This window comes from Pristiophorus japonicus, chromosome 1 (genome assembly GCF_044704955.1).
Source record: "Pristiophorus japonicus isolate sPriJap1 chromosome 1, sPriJap1.hap1, whole genome shotgun sequence".
Classification (NCBI taxonomy): Eukaryota; Metazoa; Chordata; class Chondrichthyes; family Pristiophoridae; genus Pristiophorus; species Pristiophorus japonicus.
Window position 1 is genome coordinate 145,329,050 of NC_091977.1, and position 19,911 is coordinate 145,348,960.

At 47.4% G+C, this 19,911-nt stretch overlaps 1 pseudogene; it reads left to right on the forward strand.

Moving 5' to 3' along the window:
* Positions 1-11,011: 11,011 nt before the first annotated feature.
* LOC139279545 (U2 spliceosomal RNA) lies at positions 11,012-11,250 on the forward strand (annotated as a pseudogene).
* Positions 11,251-19,911: the final 8,661 nt, after the last annotated feature.

The following is a 19,911-nucleotide window of genomic DNA, read 5'->3' on the forward strand; positions in this document are numbered from 1 at the left end:
GTTAAAAATTCTTTTTTAAGTGCCATTCTTTTTTTCTCCCTTGCTTCTGGTCTGGTCTCCAAACGCTAATGGAGGGCGTGGCCGCGCACGTGCGTTGTACAACCGGGGCTGAATCAGCCATTTTACATTTGGATGTTGATGATGGAGGACGACGATTTGTCCAGTGAGCCAGGCGATTCAGCCACAAGGCTACTGAAGTTCTAGTGGGGGCTGTGGAAAGAAAATGGCAGGAGTTGCATCGTAGGGGTGGATCTAGACCAGTGCCATCCATTTTTAAACAGATTTGGAGGGAAATCGCTGAGGAGGTCTCTGCCTCAGACACTGTGATCAGGACTGGCACACAGTGCCAAAAGAAGTTTAATGATCTTTCAAGGGTCGTTCGAGTGAGTCCAATTTAAATTCATGCACTCCCTCATTACTTCAATTACAAATCTGACACACTATTTGTTCTCATGCTGTTGGTGCCTCTCAGCACTCTGTAGTTGCCTCCTAAAATGCATGACACATAGGTAGGCTTAGTTTAGCGCCCTATTTGCCATGAGTGATCTTTACACAATATTAAGATTGCTTTCTAAGATCTGATAAGATGGTTCCCCACTTCGATGTCCTCCTGATGAACCATGTGCAACTTCCAAGGCCATTAAATAGAGGACTCTATTACATTCACACTGTATGGTATAAGTGCTTTGGTGGCTATCTGTGCCACAAGAGCAGATGGATCCTTTTCTACCCATTCCCATTTTCATCCTTGCAGGCAAAGAAGTCGCATAATCGCCGGGAACAGGTGCAGACAGGCGGCGGGTCACCTCAGACCCTGCCACTCACGGACGTTGAAGAGAGTGGCAGGCCTCATTGGCGTCACTGGTCGGGCAGCTGCCACTGGGGGTGCTGACCCCCGTTCGGATACTGAGGGCAAGTCCTGCACACTCCCTGGCCTGGGTTGGGGCAATGTTATGCAGTGCCTCTGGACTAGGGTTGGGGCAATGTCCTGCACACTCCCTGGGAGAGGTTGGGTCAATATCCTGCACACTCCCTGGGAGAGGTTGGGGCAATATCCTGCAGTGTGTCTGGACTAGATATAATGGAGTAGCGGCGGTCTTTCAAATGAGCCTGTGCTATGCGACCTTCTTCATGTCCACCCTGTCCCCTCCCCTGCTGCTAACCACTCGTCTGTTGCTTTCTAATTCCAGATGACCAGTCACAGGCGCAGCATCCCTCAAGGGACCACTCCACGCCAGGCCATTGTCTGGAGGAGGAGGAGAGAGGAGGAGGATATGGATGAGTCAACACCAGCACAGCTTCAATCCACCCCTGTTTTACCACCAGCACTCAGCTCTTCTGAGGACCACGTGACGTTCTCAGGGTTTGACAACTCCAAGGCTCCTGGGGCTAGTAGCGTGCAGCAACACAGTTCTGGGGTCGAATCCCGTATGCCATCTTGCCGGAGGGTGAGTCCACAAAGTCGGTCTGCTGACAAACAGGCAGACGTGGAACTGGGCATGGTGGGAATGTCCAGGGAGAGCATCCAGGTCAGTCGTCAGCTCTTTGATGTCTCGGGTAGGATTCCCGTAAGCATCGACAGTCTGAAAGCAGCCATTATGGAGGTAGGGTCGCAGATTGTCAGTGCGAGCCGTGATACCTGCGGGGCCATCAATGCCCACACAAGGCTGGTGGCCTCTAATAGTGTTTGTGGAGTCCCAGAGAGTGTGGCGTGAACCCTTGCGGAATATGGTGCATCACATGCACAAGCTCTACTTCAGCTTGGGCAAGTGATGCAGTTCATAAACCTCCCACCATACTTTCTGCTTTCCCCACTGTCACACCCAAACCCAAACCCAAACCACCTGTCACTGGTGATGCCGATGAAGAGGCTAGCCAGTCAGAAGTCGGGCCTTCCATGCCACGAGCTGTTCCAGTGTGTCACCAGGCAGCATCTCCATTGTCACTCCCCCCAACATAGCAGTGCTCTGGCAACCTTATTGCACGCCATCTTGGTGCCACTTTGGGTGGGTAAGGGAGGGTGATAAGGGGAAGGGGGAGCAAAAGCCGGTGGGAAAAAATAGTGGGGCAGGATATTATGTTGTTGCATTATGTTGTTGATGCTGGATGCATTGTATGTTTAATGTCACAGTGTTCTGGATTATGTTGTTGATAATGTTGTTGATCACGCTGCTGGAGGCAACTAATTTTATTTTATTAAAGTTTCACAATGAAGGTTACATTATAAAGTACAATGTTTAATAAGTTATTTTGTTCACCGTAACCATTCCTGTGTAGTGTCTAATTTGCAGAATAAGAGGGGTAATAGTCAACATGGTGGGATAGAGTGGCCAGGCAACGCTCAAACGTGCCGTTCACTCTTCAAGCAAAGAGTTCAATTATGAGCTGTCGACGTAAGGCTTTTGCAGCGGCAAAATCTCCATGATGCCTCCCCTGTGGTTGTGGTGGTGGTGGTGGTGGCATGGGTTCCTCACCAGGCTCCTCTTCCTCATCTTCCTCCCCCTCCTCCCCCTCCCCCTCCCCTCTTCTGAAGTGGTCATGCAATCTTCATTGGCAATTCCTGTCCCTTCATGATAGCTAAGTTGTGTAGCATGCAGCACACCACAATGAACTCAGAGACCTGCTGAGGGGAGTATTGTAAGCAGCCTCCAGAGTGGTCCATTCATCGGAAGCGCTGCTTCAGCACTCCACTTGTCTGTTCAATGATGTTGCGTGTGGCTGCACAGCTCTCATTATAGCCATGCTCGGCTTCGGTCTGAGGGTTCCGGAGGGGAGTCATGAGCCAAGTGGTGAGGCCGTAACATTTGTCCCCGAGCATCCAGCTCTGGCCGAGTGGATGATGTTGGAACATGCGTGAGACACTGCTCTCTCGCAAGATGAAAGCATCATGGATGCTCCCTGGATATTGGGCATTGACTGCCATGATGAGCTGAGTATGGCCGCAGACGATCTGTATGTTCATGGAGTGGAATCCCTTTCGATTTTGGAAAACCTCAGCATTCTGTAAAGGTGCTCGCAGGGCAATGTGCATACAGTCAAGGGCACCCTGAACCTTGGGGAAGCCAGCAAATCATCCAAAACCTACAGCCCTATAATTTTGGGTCTCCCTGGTCATTGGGAAGTTTATGAAGTCCATTCTGCATGCATACAGTACATTAGTCACCTGGCAGTAATGTGTAGCATGCTTTGAAATGGAGCATATGTCCTCCGCTGATGCCTGAAGGGAGCTAGAGGCATAGAAGGTAAGTGCCACAGTCACCTTTACCTCGATGAGCAGTGCAGTCCTGTTGCCGCTGGTAGGCTGTAGGTCTGCCTGTAGGAGCTGGCATATCTCTGCGACCACTTCTTTTCGGAAGCGCAGCCTTCTAATGCACTGTGCCTCAGAGAACTGGAGGTATGAACGATGTTCCCTGTAAACTCATGGGGGTTACAGGGAACTTTGCAAATGATCAACAATAAGCCTTCTTTGAGCTTGAAACCATATGAATATAGCAGCTAGTACTACTGGCTCCCGACCTAGCATAGCCCCCATCTTTTAAAATGTCCTTAAGTGTCCTTTATAAAACAAACTAGAAACTCACATAAACTTCACAATCAAAAGTATGCAGTAACTCAGCGTTCGTCTCCCAATGCTTACAATCACACACAACTGTGACTTTCTCCTCCGTTTTCAACATGGCGCCGTTAGTGCCTGGTGCACCCTGGGTCCGTCTGGTTTTCCTGGGCGGGTTCTCGGGCGGACGCTAAATCGGGCAAAATGATCGAATGTTCCGCAAGGGACGCTCGCGCAGCAATGCATGACAATTTACATCATCCAAATGGTCAAAACAACGGTGGGACACTAAGTTTTAGCGCTGCTGCAAAACCATTGGCGAAAAGCCTGTCGGAGTGAGACTCCACAATTTAAATTGTTCCCTTTATGGATTGGAGAGGTTGATTGGCATTGTAGGAACATAAATCCTCTCATTGAAAAGCTATTTCTGCTGTTAATTGCCAGCCCTACCTTTCTATGGCTGCTTAATGGCAAACACGGTAACTTCACAAAACTCACAGGGAGTTTGAGGGCAAGCTGTTGTTTTTGCAAGACTAACGGCTGAGCAGTGCAAATTGTCCAACAACTTATGGTGATTTGGAATTCATGGGGTATTTTTTCTTTGCCACAAGTTGCTGGACAATTTACACATTAAACTCACCGGTATTTTGGCAGCAAATTCTGTGCCCATTATTTTCAATGTTTGGCACAATATTACACAAGACTGCAGATTACAAAAGCTCTAGATAAAGTCATGAAATTTCATGAAAAGCACTCAACTGAATTTTATTGTGTCATTTTGTGACACCACATGGCACCAACTAATCTACTGTGTTAATCTCCACAGTATATGCATCTTATAGATAAACAGTGCAGCGATAAATGGGGGGATTTGTCCTTGCATTGTTAGAATAGGAGAGAGAAAGGATTCAAGATTAGAATAGTACAATAGAAAGAAAAACTGCAGATCAAAGGTGGTAAAGATCATTAATTAAAATCTTCACTATAGTCTCACCTCCTGACTCCTCTTTCCACCATCTACAAGGCACAAGTCAGGAGTGCGATGGAATACTCTCCACTTGCCATTTGCCTGGAAGAATACAGCTCTAAGAACATTCAAGAACCTCAACACCATCCAAGACAAAGAAAGTTAAATGCCCCTTTTCATTTGAAGAAGCTAATTCAGATAAATTAGATATATCTGTATATGAAGACCAAGACAAAAACAAATAAATCTGCACTAATCATAATGGCAATCACAAGATGGGAACAATAATCATTCATCCAATTTATTCTGGAGGAGGAATAAAAAACACTAATTTGCTCAACCTAGAGGTTGGAGGGTAGGGCAGATAAAACTAGGCATAAGAATGTAAAAAGCATGGAATGAGTAAATACAATGTTCTCGATGTGGGGGGTCACTGGCAAGGCCAGCATTTATTGTCCATCCCCAATTGCTCTTGTGAAGGTGGTGGTGAGCCACCTTCTGGAACCGCTGTGGAACGTATGATGAAAGTACTCCCATAGTCCTGTTAGGGAGGGAGTTCCAGGATTTTGACCCAGCAACGATGAAGGAACAGTGATATATTTCCAACTCAGGATGGTGTGTAACTTGCCGAGGGTAACTTGCAGGTGATGGTGCTCCCATGTGCCTGCTGCCCTTGGCCCTCTAGGCGGTAGAGGCCGTGGGTTTTGGAGGTGCTGCCGAAGAAATCTTTGCGAGTTGCTCCAGTGCATCTTGTAGATGGTATACAGAGCAGCCACAGTGTGCCAGTGGCAGAGGAAGTGAATGTTTAAGATGGTAGATAGGGTGCCAGCCTCTAACCTGCTCTTGTTACCACAGTATTTATGTGGCTTGTCCAGTTAAGTTTTTGGTCAATGGTGACCCCCAGGATGTTGATAGTGGTGGGGGATTCAGTGAAGGTAATGCCATTGAATGTCAAGGATGGTGGTTAGACTCTTACTTATTGGAGATAGTAATTACCTGGCACTTGTGTAGCATGAATGTTACTAGCCACTTTTCAGCCTAAGCCTGAATATCATCAATGTTTTGCTGCATGCAGGCATGGACTGCTTTATGATCTAAGGAGTTGCGTATGGAACTAAACACTGTGCAATCATCAGGGAACATCCCCACTTCTGACCTTATCATGGAGGGAAGGTCATTGATGAAACAGCTGAAGATGGTTGAGCATAGGACACTGCCCTGAGGAACTCCTGCAGCGATATCCTGGGGCTGAGATGATTGACCTCCAACAACCACAACTATCTTCCTTTGTGCTCCTTATGACTCCAGTCAATTGAGAGTTTTTCCCATGATTTCCAATGACTTCACTTTTACTAGGGCTCCTTGATGCCGCATTTGGTGAAATGCTGCCTTGCTGTCAAGGGCAGTCACTCTCACCTCACCTCTGGAATTGCGCTCTTTTGTCCATATTTAGACTAAGGTTGCAATGAGGTCTGGAGCTGAGTGGTCCTGACAGAAACCAACCTGAGCATTGGTGAGCAGGTTATTGGTGAATAAGTGCCACTTGATAACACTATCGATGGACACTTCCATCATTTGCTGATAATTGAGAGTAGACTGATGGGGTGGTAATTGGCCGGATTGGATTTTTCCTGCTTTTTGTGGACTGGACCTACCTGGGCAGTTTTCCACATTATCGGGTAGATGCCAGTGTTGTAATTGTACTGGAACAGCTTGGCTGGATATGCAGTCAGTACTGGAGCACAAGTCTTCAGCATGAAGCTTTTGATGTAGCCAGTGTGCTCAGCCATTTCTTGATATCACATGGAGTGAATTGAATTGGCTGAAGATTGGCGTCGGTGATGGTGGGGACCTATTCCTCTACTCCACCATCAGTAGTTGATCACTTACTTAGTTCAGATCCTGTGGAAATCTCTCCTCAAACCACCACTCCATTTTGCTAAATTTCCCTGTCTTCAAAAGCTTCTTCAACTTTGCTTTCAGTCTCTCCCTCCTTTTCTTGCTTGGTGTCCACCGTCCTCTATAAAGCACTTTGACATTCACTTTTATGTGATTTCTGTTATGTCTATAATCTACTTATGAATGACTCCACGAGGCAATGTGTTGTACTCAAACTGTAGTGATCTTGGTTCTTTATTCCAAACTCCAGAGTGCTGTACAAGCATGGTGTGCAGCCTTTTATACAGGGCCCTGCCACCAGGGCAGGAAACCCCTGGTCTCCACCAGTTACACCCTCTAGTGGTGCCAGCATATATGTACACAGTGTAAACCTTATTGATAGTACATCAGGTAAACAAGTCTCCATCTTATGCAATCACACAGTGACTACACAGAGAGTACATCCATAGTCTGCATATACATCAATCTCCCCCAACTCCTTTGTGCCAATTATCTTTGCACTATATGCTCTGGCTTTGCTCTCCCCAGATTTAAGTGCCAATAGCCCGTGCACCTTGGCTGTGCTTTGGCTTGGCTCTCTCCCTGTTAACCCCCAAGTCCTTTTGCCACAATGTTGGGTAGTGGTTATCAGATTGGATGGTTCGATGATGCGATGGAGGTTCCAGTTGGTTCTGGATGTGATCCATGTGTGTGTCCATTGCTACACACATCCATTCCCCCCCCACCCCCCAACTACAGCGAGATCATGCAGCTGGCCCATTACATTAACATACAGGATCAGGCACAGTGCAAGTACAAAGAAAGAAAAAAAAAATTTCAGTTTGTATCGTGACACCTAGGTTCACCTAACAACTTATTCGTTACGTTTTATGGTCTTGCGCCAGGATTGGGTAGATTGCATTCATGGTTTAGTCATGGTCAGTACTGAGGTAACAGTACAGGTATGCGAGGACGCTAGTTCTAGAGCAACCGGACGGGGTCCTAATTGTCTGATGGCTGCGCCCCCTGCTAGTGGGGTGGGCTTGGTTCACTCACCTAGCCAGGACTCAGGGCCCTTGCCATTGCCTAGAGGTGGGCAGAGCCACAGATGTGTGTGGCCTCCCTGTCCTCTTTTGAGGGCTGCAGAGTCTTCTGCCTGCTCTCTAACAGTGTTGGGAACCTGGCTGTTCCAGGTCCCGTTTGGGGAACTCGTTGGCTCTGATCTTTTGCTCCCGGACATGGCTGAGGTAGTGACTGGGTCTGGGGGCTGCGCCGTCTCCACCCGGGTGGTGGGCAACGGCAGCCGACTGCGCGTATTGGCGCCATTTTTGTTTCCAGATCCGTGGCGAATAGTGCCATCGGGTGCCTGTAGCGTGGAATAGGCCTGGGGCATGGTATCAGGATCAGTGCCTTCACCCTCCTGAGGTTGCTGGCCTATAATTTGTGGGGACACCTGGGGCAGTGCATCAGAGTCAGCGCCTTTACCCTCCCAAATTCGCTCACTTGCTACTCTTGGGGACACTCTATTCCTGACATCTCGCAACAACATTTTGTTCTTTACATTAGGACTGGTACCGACATCTCGCAACAACATCTTGTTCACAATCTTAATCGGTTCATTACATTGATTGCCATGTATACAATGTCTCTTTAAGTTCAGTTGGTTGCAGGTCTTCTTTAAGAGAATCCTGCTGGCTTTACCCCAATCAAATCCTTTGTTGGACACCACATGTTGGTCCCTCAGTGTTGCACCTCGTGATATTGCCGCGGCTATCTTTTTTTTCAGCCACACTGCACCTCGCTGCAGCAGAAACGCCATCTTGCCTCGGTCCTCGAGGTCGACTTGATCCTTCTCTCCAGTGATTCTGCCACAAATGCTGGAATTCTATCTTCCTCCCCAGGAGCTCTGCCACTGGAGCCGGCAAGGTACTTTTAGGTCGTTCCGGTTGGATCATTGCCACGCAGTCGTGATGGACCATCTGTCCCTCAGGTGCTACGCCAGTCTGTTCTCTGGTGTCTGGCCCAAGCGAAGGTGAGGTTTTGCTCTGCCTCTGAGCATGGGGGACATCAATTGCTGGAGTGAAGAGGTCTTCCCATTTCCACTGGATCCTCATCCACCTTCTTCCGAGTAGTGTTGGACCATCACCTGCAACAATCCACAGAGGTAACTTGTGCACCATGGATTACACTTACATCCGCACTACCAAGGACTGGGATCGGCTCCTTGGTGTAGGTGCGCAATTTTTCCTGTACTGGAACCATTTCGGGTCGTTTTTCGTTCCATAGCCTCTCGAAGGCATCCTGGCTCATCACTGACTGGTTCGCTCCCGTGTCCACTTCCATGAAGACTGGAACACGATTTATCTTGACTTCCATCTTCACTTGAGGACAATCGGTGGTGCAGGTATACACTCCATACACTTCTTCCTGGGGCTGAGCTGCCTTTCTGGCCAAATCCTCATACTTCCCACTGGATTCAAAGTCATCTACTGACTCCTCTGCTAGATGGTGAGTTGTATTTCTTTTACACATGCACTGGAGGTGGCCCTTCGTGTTACAGGCTTTGCATACATACTCAGCAAACCGATACTGGTAAGCCCTATGGTTTCCTCCACAACGCCAGCATGGTGCTACTCGATGAGCATCCCTCGGCAGACTCTGAGTTCTGGAACCCTGAGGTCTGTGCTCTCTGCACTGGGCAGAGCCACGTTCTACAGTCTTGTCTGTAAAAGGCACCATTCTGTGTACAGTACTTGCCGGGTTTGAGTCCACAGGATGAATGATTTGCTTGGTACTGCAGGTCGAGGTCATGAATGCCTGACTGATGCTAATGGCTTTCTGCAGGTTGACTGTGGTGTCGGCAGATAATAGCTTGTGAATGGCTAATTCCTACAATGAAGGTGTCTCGCAATGCTTCGTTGAAGTGCGTGCCAAAATCACAAGGTGCCAGAAGTCTCCTGAGGTCGGCAGCATATTTTGCAATTTCCTGGGGTCTGCGGTGAGTGTAAAATCTGTGCCTGGCCATGAGGATGCTCTCTTTTGGTTTAAGTTGGTCACAAATTCGTTCACTCAGCTCATCGTATGTCTTATCCTTGGCCTTCGTGGGTGCCAGCAAGTCCCTGACGAGGCGGTAGACCTCGGGCCCACAACTGGTCAGCAGTATAGCCTTGTGCTTCGCCGCCAATGTGTCTGTCTCCCCTGCCAGGTCGGTTGCCACGAAATATTGCTCGAGCCTTTCCGTGAAGGCATCCCGATCATCACCCTCTGCAAAGTCTTTTAGTGTGCCAAAGATAGCCATGATCACATGAAAGTCCTTATTCTCATCACCAGTTATGTCTATAATGTACTTATAAATGACTCCACGAGGCAATGTGTTGTACTCAAGCTGTAGTGACCTTGGTCCTTTATTCCAACTCCAGAGTGCTGTACAAGCATGGTGTGTAGCCTTTTATACAGGGCCCTGCCACCAGAACAGGAAATCCCCGGTCTCCACCAGTTGCACCCTCTAGTGGTGCCAGCATGTATGTACACAGTGTAAACCTTATTAATAGCACATCAGGTACAAGTCTCCATCTTATGCAATCACACAGTGACTACACATAGAGTACATCCATAGTCTGCATATACAAGTTCTATAGAAATACAAATTGTTATTTATTTCTCTGACCCAGTTACCCTGTGCAAACAATCTACCTCTGAAATATGTTTTACAAATCAGTGATTATGCTGTAAGGATAGATTTACCACCTCTGCTGCTCCCTGAATATTCATGTTATTTAACATTTGTAAAGGATTTACCAAAACTGATTCACATCTAATCCTGACAGATATTTTACAATCCCGTAAAAGAAATAACGGTGTAAGGAGTCCATCACTATTCCTGTTCAGTATCACCAGGCTGTCATATTATACCTTCACCCACCAATGGATTAATCATTTCCCTGTACATGGTGCATGAGTGCTAAAAAAGCTAAGAATTGGGGAAGGAAAAAATGTTACAAAAGGAAACAATCAGCCATAAACAACTTGATTTCAGTATTTATGTGGCAGTGAATAAACGGAGTGACTATTTGTAGTAACGCTTTTCTCTTCCTTCTGTGCCTGCATCCTCCGAACCCCGCCCCCAACGTCTCCCACCAAGCCCTCCTACCCGGAACCGGAAGTGGGGCAACGTTGTTCCTCAATTGGCCACGTTGTCCGACCGAGCCGCAAGCCACATGGGGGGTGGGGGTGGGAAGAGAGACACGTGGGGGGGGAAGAGGGACAAGGGCGGCAGGGGGAAGAAAGACACATGGGCGGTGGGGTAGAGAGGGACACGGGAGGGGGAAGAGAGACACAAAAGGGGGGGGGAAGAGAGCGGGAGATAGGGAACTCGGGAAAGACGGATCATGTTTCTGGGAAAGCTCAGTGCGTCATCGTTGGAGTGGATGAAATCCAGAAGTCACTACATTGTCACTATTCACTTCATACCCAATAAACCTGTTAACAATCCGTGACCCACAAAATGCCCCATCTGTCTGGGTGGGGGGCGCGGGATGGTAAGGTCATGCACTTGGGCTGGGGTAAGGGACTTCAGCTGGGGGAGGGATGCAGTTGCGCTGGAGTAAGGGACTTTGGCTTCTCGGCCTTTTGGCTAAGATCATGCGTAACTGACCTGACAGGGGAGTAACCACCATAACCCCAAGGTGGTTCTCCCTGGATCAGGAAGGTATATGCTTGCTTTTTTGGAAATAGGAGGTGGGTGGGGTGGCTTGACCCATCCACCTCCACGGAGGTGTGTGGGGGACCTGACCCATCCACCTCCATGGCACGAACCTGGTATTGCAGTACTTCCAGGAACGGTGCAGTGGCTCTAGGCCTTTTGCCTAAGAGCATTGGCGCAGAGTGATCCTTGAATGGGCCCAAGGTGACCTGTGGCGTTTGTGATTTGACAAAGAATTGGAACGATTGGCTACGAATTTCAAAAAAAAAGGGACTTTGGCAGGAACTTGGTGTCTTTTGCTGGTTGTTCAAGATCTGTCCTCTCTGGCTTCTGAAGTCAGAATGGATCACATTACAATTTGCAAAGTCAGTCAGAACTTGGGCTGGGCTGTTCCAGTTACACATTCCAGAGAAACTTCAGGGTGTGGCTTATCCTCCAAGGGAACCAATCAGCAATATGTCATGTGATAATGGAGAGCCATTCAGAGACATGACAGCCATTTTATTAGTACAAATAAACGCATCCATGATTAAAGTGGGCTGGATCACTCTAGAATGTTTTTCCAGCTTTTAAGCAACCTCCCTTCACTAACCTGCACTGGCTCCCAAATGGAAACAATCTGACAAAGATTGGGGGAGGCCGGGGCAGGGAAGTTCCAAGGTAACCTTTAAAAAGTAAATAAAAATTAAACTGACCTGGCCCTCCTGTGGCCACGATGCTGCCTGCTGTCAGCTTTTGCTGGTTGGTCTGAGGCTGTAATCGGCCCATAGTGAAATTGGCATGCATGTTCCAATAATGTAATTGGAATGTGACTTCGAATTTTAAAGTAGGCCTCTGCTCCTTTGGAATGGGTGGCTTTCCCGGGCCAGACTTCAGGTAAGTTAAGATAGTGGGGGCAGCAACCTGTTGGGAGTGTGGTGAGAATCACCCTCACAAACCAACTAGGGAACAGGCTATTTTAGGTCTAGTATTGTGCAACGAGAAAGAGTTAATTAAGAACCTTGCAGTAAAGGGGCCATTAGGGAAGAGTGACCATAATATGATAGAATTTTATATTGAGGTTGAAAGTGAAATTCTCAATGCGAAACTAGGGTCTTAAATCTAAACAAAGCAAACTACATAGTTATGAGGGGAGAGTTGACTAAGGTAGATTGGGAAACTACATTAAAAGGTATGATGGCAGATAAGCAATGGTTAGCATTTAAAGAATTAATACATAATTTACAACAAACATACATTCCTTTAAGGCACAAAAACACCACAGGAAAAGTGATCCAACCATGGCTAACAAGAGAAGTTAAAGATAATATTAGATCAAAGGAAGAGGCTTATAATGTTGCCCAAAAGAGGAGTAAGCCTGAGGATTGGGAGGATTTGAGAATTCAGCAAAGGAGGACCAAGAAATTGATAAAGCAAGGGAAAAACCAATATGAGAGTAAACTAGTGAGAGACATAAAAACAGACTATAAAAGCTTTTATAGGTATGCAAAAAGGAATAGATTAGCAAAAGTAAATGTAGGTCCTCGAAAGGCTGAGATAGGAGAAATTATTATGGGGAATAAGGAAAAGGCAGAGAAATTAAACAAATACTTTGTGTCTGTCTTCACGGAAGTGGAAGGTACTCAAGGAGGAGATCTGTTGCGTCCAGGCCAAATATGTACCTTTTAAAGAAAAAGGGTGGGACTAACAAATCTAGAGCCCCCTGGATGTCTAGGGACATAGAAGGTAGGATAAAGAAAAAAGGGAAGCTTATGACAGATACCGAGGGCTAAATACTGCAGAATCTCTCGGGAGTATAGAAAGTTCAGATCAAAAGAAATATTAGGAAAGCAAAGAGAGAGCATGAAAAATTATTGACAAGTAAAATCAAGGAAAACCCAATTATCTTTTATAAATATATTAAGAGTAAAAGGATAACTAAAGAAAGGGTAGGGCCTATTAAAGACCATGAGGGTAATCTGTGTGTGGAGGTGGAAGATGTGGGTATGGTTTTAATGAATACTTTGCGTGTTTTAACAAAAGAAAGGGGCAATGCAGACACTGCTATCGAGGAGGAGGCGTGTGAAATATTAGATGAAATAAGCATAGTGAGAGAGGAGCTATTAAGGGGTTTAGCAGCTTTGAAAGTGGCTAAGTCCCCAGGCCCAGATGAAATGTATGCTAGGCTGTTAAGCGAAGCAAAAGAAGAAATAGCAGAGGCTTTGACCATCATTTTCCAATCCTCTTTGGCTTCAGGTGTGGTGCCAGAGGACTGGAGCACTGCGAACGTGGTACCTTTGTTTAAGAAGGGAGAAAGGGATAGACTGAGTAATTACAAGCCAGTCAGCCTAACCTCAGTGATGGGAAAATTATTGGAAAAAATCCTGAAGGACAGGATAAATCTACATTTAGAAAGACACGGGTTAATCAGGGACAGTCAACATGGATTTGTTAAGGGAAGGTCATGTCTGACTAACTTGATTGAATTTTGAGAGGAGGAAACCAGGAGGGTGAATAAGGACAGTGTATATGATGTAATGTATATGGATTTTAGCAAAGCTTTTGATAAGGTCCCACATGGCAGATTGATCACGAAAGTAAACGCCCATAGGATCCAGGGCAAAGTGGCAAGTGTTATGTATGTAAACATTACCAATGTGTAAGGCCTGCCACCAGGGGGCGCACCTGTGGGAGACCCAAGGGTCGCCTGCACACCCTGGGTAAGCAGGTATAAAAGGCAGCCTACCATGCTGCCTCCTCACTCTGGAGTTACAATGAAGAGACCAAGATTATAATAGTTTGAGCTTAAGATATACAGTCTTGTGGAGTTATTCTAAACGTAACAATTGCCGATGAGTAACAGATCACAAACTTTCATGCAGTTATGTCTGTCATTGGTATTCTTGAGAGATTTGTTGAGGGTGATGATTGGGAAGTCTTCGTTGAGCATCTTGACCAGTACTTCATGGCCAACGAGCTGGAAAAGGCAGAAACTGCGATCAAGCGCAGGGCGATTCTCCTCACCATTTGCAGGTCCACAATATATGGCCTCATCAAAAATCTGCTAGCACCGACGAAACTAACGGATAAGACATATGACGTGTTGTGCACGCTGGCTCGGGAACTCCTCAAGCTGAAGGAGAGCATCTTGATGGCCAGATATCGCTTTTATACGTACCACCGCTCTGAGGGCCAGGATGTGGCGAACTATGTCGCTGACCTAAGATGCCTTGCGGGACCGTGCGTATTTGCTGGATTTTTGGGGGAAGTGTTGCGGGACTTTTTCGTGTTTGGAATCGGCCACGAGGTCATTCTTCGCAAACTGCTGCCTGCCAAATCCCTAGATCTGAGCAAGGCCATCATGATAGCCCAGGCTTTTATGTCCACGAACACTAACACTAAACAGATATCACTGCAGCATTGGAACTCACTGGCAAGTACTTGTGCATAAAATAACTCCTTCAGCAGGCAGAACTGTACATGGTAGGGCCAACACGCCCACAGAGGCCAGACCTAGGATGACTCAGAGTCCGCCGTGGGGCGTGAATGCGAATCCATTAGCACTGTGTTGGTGCTGCGGGGATAATCATCGAGCCCATCAATGTCGATTCAAGCACGTGTGTAAGGGCTGTGGAACAATGGGGCACCTCCAGCGAATGTGCAGACGTGCTGTGACTCACCACGTGGCAGAGTCAGCAGAAGATGACTGATCCGGCGCGGATCACACTGAACGAGTAAGAGAGGCAACTCAACCCGAGGCTGAAGAGGAAGTGTATGGGGTACACACCTTCACCACTAAAAGCCCTCTGATAATGTTAAAAGTCAAATGAAACGGCATTCCAGTTTCCATGGAATTGGACAAGGGGGCGAGTCAGTCAATTATGAGCCAGAAGGCTTTTGAGAAACTGTGGGGCAACAAGGCACAAAAGCCAAAACTAAGTCCGATCCATACCAAGCTGCACACTTACACCAACGAGCTTATACCAGTCATTGGCAGTGCGGCAGTGAAGGTATCGTACGATGGAGCTGTGCATGATTTACCACTATGGATTGTACCAGGTGATGGCCCACCGCTGTTCGGCAGAAGCTGGCTAGGAAAGATCCAATGAACTGGGATGACATCAAAGCACTGTCTTCAGAGAATGATATCTCGTGTGGCCAAGTGCTAAACAAATTCCCGTCGTTATTCGAGCCAGGCATCGGCAACTTCACTGGCGCCAAAGTGCAGATCCATCTAGTTCTTGATGCATGACCCGTTCGTCACAAAGCCCGAGCGGTTCCATACATGATGCGAGAGAAAGTTAAGATCAAGCTAGACAGACTTCAACGAGTGGGGATCATATCGCCAGTCGAGTTCGACGAGTGGGCCAGTCCAATTGTTCCGGTGTTGAAGAGCGATGGGACGGTCAGAATCTGCAGGGACTACAAGGTAACGATCAACCGAGTCTTGTTACAGGACCAGTACCCACTACCCAAAGCAGATGGCCTGTTTGCAACGCTAGCAGGGGGGAAGTCGTTCACCAAGCTGGATCTAACCTCTGCTTACATGACACAGGAGCTGGCTGAACCTTTGAAAAAATTGACATGCATCAACACACACAGAGCACTGTTCATATACTACAGATGCCCTTTTGGGATTCGTTCGGCAGCGGCCATCTTCCACAGGAACATGGAGAGTCTGCTGAAATTGGTTCAGAGCATCATGGTGTTCCAAGACGACATCTTGATCACTGGCCGCAACACTTGCACAACCTGGAAGGGGTTCTCAAGTGACTGGACAGAGTGGGACTCAGGTTGAAATGCTCCAAGTGTGTTTTCCTGGCGCCAGAGGTCGAATTTCTGGGGAGAAAGATTGCAGCGGACGGCATCAGACCCACGGACTCCAAGACGAAGGCCATCAAGAATACACCCAGATCACGGAATGTGACGGAGCTGTGTTTGTTCCTGGGACTCCTCAACTATTTTGGTAACTTTCTACCTGGGTTGAGCACTTTGCTGGAACCATTGCATTTATTGCTATGCAAGGGTGACGACTGAGTTTGGGGTAAAGCTCAAGAGACCGCCTTTATCAAGGCCAGAAACAAAGAAACATAGAAATTAGGTGCAGGAGCAGGCCATTCAGCTGTTCGAGCCTCCACCGCCATTCAATAGGATCATGGCTGATCATTCAAACTCAGTGCCCCTTTCCTGCTTTCTCTCCATACCCCTTGATCCCTTTGGCTGGCCATATCAAACTCCCTTTTGAATCTATCCATTGAACTGGCCTCAACAACTTTCTGTGGTAGAGAATTCCGCAGGTTAACCACTCTCTGAGTGAAGAGGTTTTTCCTTGTCTCGGTCCTAAATGGCTTACCCCTTATTCTTAGACTGTGACCCCTGGTTCTGGAACTCCTCAGCAACGGGAACATTCGTCCTGCCTCTAGCCTGTCCAATCCCATCAGAATTTTATCTGTTTCTATGAGATCCTCTCTCATTCTTCTAAATTCCAGTGGATACAAGCCCAATTGATCCGATCTATCCTCATATGTCAGTCCTGCCATCCCGGGAATCAATCTGGTGAACCTTCGCTGTACTCCCTCAATAGCAAGAACGTCCTTCCTCAGATTAGGGGACCAAAACTGAACACAATATTCCAGGTATGGCCTCACCAAGGCTCTGTACAACTGCAGTAAGACCTCCCTGCTCCTATACTCAAATCCTCCAGCTATGAAGGCCAACATGCCATTTGCCTTCTTCACCGCCTGCTGTACCTGCATGCCAAACTTCAATGACTGATGTACCATGACACCCAGGTCTCGTTGCACCTCCCCTTTTCCAAATCTGTCACCGTTCAGATTGTTGTGTATCTGTAAAGCATGCACTCCCATGTTCCGCCACCAGGGAACGCATCCCCTGAAGTTCCAAGGGATCCCAGCATCCCTTGGGAGCACTCTATATAAGCCAGCCCTAAGGCCTGTTACTCACTCTGGAATGTCTTAATGAAGACTGAGGTCACTGTTACTTTAACTTCCCTGTGTGCAGTCTCATCTGCATGAGGAACACAACAACTGGCGACGAGTACACGAATCCAACGCAAAGATGCAGCAAACTGTGGGCATCCTGGAGAAGTTCTCGGAGGGTGAGGACTGGGAAACCCCCTATGTTGAACGGTTAGACCAGTACTTTGTAGCCAACGAGCTGGACGGAGAAGGAAGCGCTGCAAAAAGGAGAGCGGTCCTCCTCACGGTCTGCAGGGCACCGACCTACAGCCTCATGAAGAATCTTCTGGTTCCAGTAAAACCCATAGATAAGTCGTATGAGGAGCTGTGTACACTGTTTCGGGAGCATCTTAACCCGACGGAGAGCATGCTGATGGCGAGGTATCAGTTCTACATGAGCCAGTGATCTGAAGGTCAGGAAGTGGCGAGCTTCATCGCCCAGCTAAGGCGACTTGCAGGACAATGTGACTTTGATGGCTACCTGGAGCAAATGCTCAGAGATTTTTTTGTACTGGGCATTGGTCATGAGACCATCCAACGAAAACTTTTGACGGTAGAGACACCGATCCTCAGTAAGGCCATTGTGATAGCACAGGCCTTTATGTCCACCAGTGATAACACCAAACAAATCGCTCAGCTCACAAGTGCTAGCAATGTTCATAAATTAACTGGAACCGTGTTTGTAAGCAGAAATGTACAGGGCAGAAACCATGAGTCTGCAACTGCCAGCAGGCCTCAGGTGACCCAGATGACTCAGAGTCCGCAACAAAGCATGAATGCAAGGCAATTCACACCTTGTTGGCATTGTGGAGGCTTCCATTCAGCCTATTCATACCGCTTCAAGGGATATGTTTGCAAGAGCTGTGGAACAATGGGGCACCTCCAACGAAAACCTGCTAACCATCACGTGGCAGAGGAAACATAGAAACATAGAAAATAGGTGCAGGAGCAGGCCAATCAGCCCTTCTAGCCTGCACCGCCATTCAATGAGTTCATGGCTGAACATGAAACTTCAGTACACACTTCCTGCTTTCACGCCATACCCCTTGATCCCCCGAGTAGTAAGGACTTCATCTAACTCCCTTTTGAATATATTTAGTGAATTGGCCTCAACTACTTCCTGTGGTAGAGAATTCCACAGGTTCACCACTCTCTGGGTGAAGAAGTTTCTCCTTATCTCGGTCCTAAATGGCTTACCCCTTATCCTTAGACTGTGACCCCTGGTTCTGGACTTCCCCAACATTGGGAACATTCTTCCTGCATCCAACCTGTCCAAACCCGTCAGAATTTTAAACGTTTCTATGAGGTCCCCTCTCAATCTTCTGAACTCCAGTGAATACAAGCCCAGTTGATCCAGTCTTTCTTGATAGCTCAGTCGCACCATCCCGGGAATCAGTCTGGTGAATCTTCGCTGCACTCCCTCAATAGCAAGTATGTCCTTCCTCAAGTTAGGAGACCAAAACTGTACACAATACTCCAGGTGTGGCCTCACCAAGGCCCTGTAAAAAAAGGAAGATTGATCCATTGTGGATCAAAGCAATTTCGAGCCTCAGAGAGAGGAGGCAGATGCTGAAGTACACGGGGTGCACACATTTTTGACAAAATGTCCACCTATAATGCTAAACATAAAACTGAATGACTTACCCGTAGCCATGGAACTGGACACTGGCACTAGCCAATCAATCATGAGTAAAAAGATGTTTGAGCGACTGGTGCAACAAGGCACTCAAACCAGCCCCGAGCCCAATCCACACGAAACTGAGAACGTACACCAAAGAGCTTATCACTGTCCAGGGCAATGCCATGGTCATGGTCACCTACGAGGGCACGGTGCACGAACTGCCACTCTGGGTTGTCCCGGACGATGGCCCCACACTGCTTGGAAGGAGCTGGCTGGGAAAATCTGCTGGAACTGGGATGACATCCGAGCGCTATCACATGTCGATGAGGCTTCATGTACCCAGGTTCTGAATAAATTTCCTTCCCTTTTTGAGCCAGGCATTGGAAACTTTTCCATGGCGAAGGTGTGGATCCACTTGGTCCCACTTGGATTCACCCGATTCTGACTGCAAAGGACCTACGTTGGTATTCACTAATCTGCTATGTTCCAACAAATTATTTGTATTGTATTGTATTGTATGACCCGGGTAAAAGTTTAGTACTAGCTTGTGATGCATCTTCATATGGGGTCGGTTGTTTGTTACAGCAAGCCAATGGGTCAGGCAAACTGCAACCAGTTGCATATGCACCCAGAAGCTTATTTAAGGCTGAAAGGGCCTACAGTATGGTTGAAAAAGCATTAGCATGCGTATATGGGGTTAAGAAAATGCACCAATACCTATTTGGGCTCCGATTCGAGCTCGAAACCGACCACAAGCCGTTCATTTCATTGTTCTCAGAAAGCAAAGGTATTAACACCAATGCTTTGTCCCGCATCCAAAGATGGGCACTAACGTTATCTGCGTATGATTATACAATTCGCCACAGATCAGGCACAGAGAACTGTGCGGATGCTCTCAGTCAGCTACCATTGCCCACTACCGAGGTGGAAATGGTGCAACCCGCAGACATGCTCCTTGTAATGGATGCTTTTGAGAGTGAGGGGTCACCCATCACGGCTCGCCAGATCAGGACCTGGACTAGTCAGGACCCACTGCTATCACTAGTAAAAAACTGTGTCCTCAATGGTAGCTGGTCAGCAGTCCCAGGGGAACTGCAAGACGAAATTAAGCTGTTCCACTGACGCAAGGACGAAATGTCCATCCATTCGGACTGCCCCCTATGGGGGAATCATGTAATTTTGCCAAAAAAAGGCAGGGAAATGTTTATACGCGACCTTCACAGTACCGACCCA